This window comes from Triticum aestivum, chromosome 5B (assembly GCF_018294505.1).
Source record: "Triticum aestivum cultivar Chinese Spring chromosome 5B, IWGSC CS RefSeq v2.1, whole genome shotgun sequence".
Lineage (NCBI taxonomy): Eukaryota > Viridiplantae > Streptophyta > Magnoliopsida > Poales > Poaceae > Triticum > Triticum aestivum.
Window position 1 is genome coordinate 68,223,787 of NC_057807.1, and position 5,246 is coordinate 68,229,032.

Sequence of the window (5,246 nt, forward strand, 5' to 3'; positions counted from 1 at the left end):
GCTACGGAGGCGCCGCAAGGCAGCCTCCCGGACTTTGCGCCGGACTCTACGCCGGAACCTGCAGTGGTTCCAGAGTCCGGCAGGCGGCCCCTTCGAAAGAAGGGCAAGACCATGACGCCGGCGGCCTCCGTCCAATCGGAGGCTCCGGACAACTTGCTGGAGGCACTCAAAGGCACTTCCATCGAGGACGAACACCGCACTGTTATGAGTGCGGTGATTCAGAAGGTTCAGCTCGCCAAGAGCGGGCTGACCGAAGCCTGCAGTAGCCTTCTAACAGGCTTTAAGGTAAGAAGTTAAAATTATGTAATGTAATACCACATAGACAGTAGCCCCTGATGCTCGGTTCGGTGTTCGGAAAGAAAAGCCGGACTGAGGATCCAAAAAGATATTCGCAGGTTGCTAATAAATTATGTCAATATGGGTTTGCAGGTTGTGCTGCCGACCTCTGCCGCACTTACTGCGGAGGTTGGTGCATTAAAGCAAGATCTCGAGCGGTCCGAGCGAGAGCTCGGCCATGCCAAGAGGCAGCTCAGGGACAAAGAAGGTGAGTAGCACTTCTTTGAATTTTTACCTTACAGAAAAGGATTTTGGTTGCAATAAAATTAACAAGGATAATATGTGTACTGCAGGGGCCACAAACGAGGTGGCAGCCCTGAAGGAGGCTGTGTCCGTGGTCGAACGCAGTGCGGCCGCGGAACGGGCAGAGCGAGAAAAGCAGGAGGCGCAGGTGGCGGCATTGCGGCAAGAGCTCCAGGCTCTCATGAAGAAGCATGAGAGCTTGGAGCGCGACTCCAAGACTCGAGAGTCCGAGCTCGCCTCGGCTCTCGAAAGTGCCAAGTCCGCCAAGGCCGAGGCCCGTAAGGCCCTTCAGGAGATTGAAGATGTGAAGAAGATAGCGGCAGGTAAGGCATTTTTCATGCAAAGCAAGCATGTTAATGTAAACTACCTGACACTTACCCGCATTCGGAGCTCGCCAGGGGCGTTTGCAGATCTGCCACGCAGTGTATCCGATGCCGCCGCATTCTACCGTGGCGAGGAGGGGAGCTCAACGGAGAAGGTCTTCTGGTCTCAGTACGCTGAGGCCGGCCGTCCGGTGCCCCCAAGCGACCAGCTGAAGCAGCTGGTCGAACTCCACAAGGTAGCTGAGGAGGCCATGAAGGGCCTTATAGTCCGGCTGTGGCCTGGACAGGCCATGCCTGGGAGCTACTTCGGCCTCGTGTGGTGGCTGGTGGATGCGTGCCCCTGGGTGGATGTGATCAAGCGCTCCGCCTGTATTGAAGGTGCTCGTCGGGCCCTTGCCCGCGCAAAGGTGCACTGGGGCAGGCTGGATGCGGAGAAGCTTCTTACTGACCTGCCGCCAGCGGGCAAGGAGTATCGTACGCCCGAAATGTACTATAAGACTGTCCTGAAGGGTGCCCGCAATATTGCGGATGAATGCCCCAGAGATGTAATTATTGAGTAAAAAACTCGCTATGTATTATCCTGTGCGCTGAAAACTTTGTTCATATGCGCTTTAAGCAATGCTTGTTTAATTTAAAATATTACCTTCTGTGCGGCCGTTTATAAAATCTGAGAGATGGCAAGTCGTTGGCTTCAGCCCCCAAGCCACGAGTGCTGGGGTGTTCGGGATAAACTTGAGCGCTCTTGTTCCCATTTTTGGGTCCATCTAGGGAGGCGCTCAACACAACGAACAAGGCAACCAGACTTATAATGCTTGAAAACTCTCACTTAGCCATAGAATTCTATAATTTTAAATTTCGGCGAAGCCCCAAGTATTTGGAAGACCGAATTCGGGGCGCTATCCACGCCTTCGTCAGACATTATCCGGAACTTCGCTCGAAGCGGCGTGAGTCTTTAAGGACCCGAAAAGACCTCTCGAACAGCGACCAGTCTCTCGCCTTATCATGCCGGTCAGTTTTAGCTTTCTCCACTGAGGCGCTCCCCCAGCTCAACCGGGGCGCAATCGCAGTGGTTCTCCCAGTGCCACCTTAGCCGACAGAACGGAACGTAAGGCACCAAAACATGGGAGCCGGGCAAACCCAACTATTGACCCAAGACATAATTCGGAGCCGATTCATATAATGCTATAAGTTCGGGGTGCCGCACTTGTGAAAGTGTTCGGACTTATCACACCATAATTCGGGGAACATAAGCCCCTGGTGTATTCGGCCGTACCAATAATATACGGGTGCGAGATGTCATTAATGAACATATGTGTAAAGTAATGCAATAACAGGCAAAAACGCTGCATTATTTATTAATGAGTTCTGCTATGGGTGCGGAATGATACAAATAGTGCGGTAAGCAAGGGATTGGACTAATCAAACATGTCCCCCTCCAGGGATGGGCTGCGGACTAGTGGGTATAATCAAATTTAATGCTCGTAATGGAGACCACCTGAGTGTTTATCGCAGTCTTCTTTCTTCCCTGGCTGTTGCATCGTGAGTTCGGCGGGTTCACCGCCGGACAGGGCCTCTGGTGAACGGAGTCCTGTGTACATAAAGAAAGAAAATAATGATAAAAAGGAGTGACACACTTGTGAGCCCCTGGTGTGGTCGAGCCGCACTCTAGGTCTGTTGTGGTCGTGCCCCTTCCCCTAGGCCCATGGTATCTCCGGAGCGTAATGATGTACGCGGAGGGTTGGTCTTGCAATTATGCAAGGGCTGGGGTTGGGGCCGCATTGCTACGCGTGCTCGGAACGTGCCAGGTGGTCTTGGTTGATGTTGCTCCGGGCGCGCTTGGCCGTGTCCGGCCGTTAAACTCGAATATTGCCTTAAAAGGCTGCTCTGTACTTCTGCCGCGAGAGCCGCTGTGTGTTCCTCCGTTTGGAGGGAGCGTTTCGTATTTCCATTGACCGTGATGACTCCGCGAGGGCCTGGCATCTTGAGCTTGAGGTATGCATAATGCGGTACTGCGTTGAACTTTGCAAACACGGTTCGTCCGAGCAGGGCGTGATAGCCACTGTGGAATGGGACTATGTCGAAGATTAACTCCTCGCTCCGGAAATTGTCCGGGGATCCGAAGACCACTTCCAGTGTGACTGAGCCTGTACAATTGGCCTCAACACCTGGTATGACGCCTTTGAAAGTCTTCTTTGTAGGTTTAATCCTTGAGGGGTCTATGCCCATCTTGCGCACTGTATCCTGATAAAGCAGGTTCAGGCTACTGCCGCCGTCCATCAGGACTCTCGTGAGGTGAAATCCATCGACGATTGGGTCTAAAACCAATGCGGCGAATCCGCCGTGGCGGATACTGGTCGGATGATCTCTTCGATCGAAAGTGATCGGGCAAGAGGACCATGGATTGAACTTAGGGGCGACTGGCTCCATCGCATATACGTCCCTTAGTGCATGCTTTCGCTCCCTCTTGGGTATATGGGTTGCGTATATCATGTTCACCGTCCGCACTTGTGGGGGGAATCCCTTATGTCCTCTGTTGTTCGGCGGTCGGGTCTCCTCCTCGTCGTCGCTGTGCAGCCCCTTGTCATTGTTTTCGGCAATTAACTTGCCTGCCTGCTTGAACACCCAACAATCTCTGTTGGTATGATTAGCTGGCTTTTCAGGGGTGCCATGTATCTGGCATAAGCGGTCGAGTATTCGGTCCAAATTGGATGGACCCGGAGTGGTTCTTTTGAATGGCTTCTTCCGCTGACCGGGTTTAGAGCCTCGGAATCCGGCGTTGACTGCCGTATCCTCCTTGTTGTCGCCGTTAATGCGGCGTTTATTTTTATTTCGACGTGACCTGCCATTGTGGTCCTTGGTATCCGACTGCCAGAATTTTTACTGAGGTTGTTGCTGCGAGCTAGCCAGCTATCCTCTCCCGCACAGAAGCGGGTCATTAATGATGTGAGGGCTGCCATGGATTTCGGCTTTTCCTGTCCTAGGTGCCGGGCTAGCCACTCGTCGCGGATGTTATGCTTGAAGGCTGCGAGGGCCTCTGCATCCGGACAGTCGACGATTTGATTTTTCCTTGTAAGGAACCGTGTCCAGAATTGTCTGGCCGATTCGTCTGGCTATTGAATTATGTGTCTGAGGTCATCGGCATCTCGTGGTCGCACATATGTGCCCTGGAAGTTGTCGAGGAATGCGGCTTCCAAGTCTTCCCAACACCCAATTGACTCTGCTGGCAAGCTGTTAAGCCAATGCCGAGCTGGTCCTTTAAGCTTGAGTGGGAGATACTTGATGGCATGGAGATCGTCGCCGCGGGCCATATGGATGTGAAGGAGATAATCCTCGATCCAAACCGCGGGGTCTGTTGTGCCATCGTAGGATTCAATGTTTACGGGTTTAAACCCTTCAGGGATCTGATGATCCATTACTTCGTCAGTGAAGCATAGCGGGTGTGCGGCGCCTCTATATTGAGCAATATCACGACGTAGCTCGAGAGAGCGTTGTCTGCTGTGTTCGGCCCGGTCGGAGTTATTGTATCTGGCGCAACGGTATTCGTCGTGGGTCGTGGGGCGCCCCCGTGGTCCGTAGATGGATCTGGATTGCCTTGCTTTGTCCTCCAATATATCTCGCAAGTCCAGCGCGTTCCCTCTTCGCTTCGTACTTTTGGAGCGATGCCGGGGTAAGATCTTGGTGGAGGGCCTAGATGCCTCTCTGTCTCAGCCACGAGGTGGTCGGTCGGCCGTATTGTGCACTGGAGATGAAGGTATGTATGTTTCCTCCTCTAATCGGGGGAGCAACTTGCGTCTTGGGTAGCTTTTGGAGGGGCGTTCGAGTTCATACTCTTCGGCCGCGAGGACCTCGGTCCATCGATCGGCCAGCAGGTCCTGATCAGCTTGAAGCTGCTGCTGCTTTTTCTTTAGGCTATTTGCTGTGGAGATAAGCCTGCGTTTAAAACCCTCTTGTTCGACGGGATCGTCGGGCGCGACGAATTCGTCGTCGTTGAAGCTTGCCTCGTCTTCGGAGGGAGGTATATAATTATCATCCTCGACCTCTTCGTCTGCCGCCCTCTCGTGAGGGCTTGCTTCTGCATCCTACTGCGCTGAATCCTGCTGGAGGGGATTATCTTCGGCACTCTCTGGGGTATTATTATCTCCTGTGCCTGAATCTCCATTCTTGCTGTGGCGGGATTTAGAGCGGCGCCGCTGACGTCGGCGCTTGGGCTGTTTCTTTGAGGAATCTGCCTCCGCTGCCTCTTCGCCGTCCCCCTCTTTTGGGGTGTCCACCATGTATATGTCATATGACGAGGTGGTTTTCCAGTGCCCTGTAGGCGCTGGTCCTGGTTCGGCTCCGGCATCG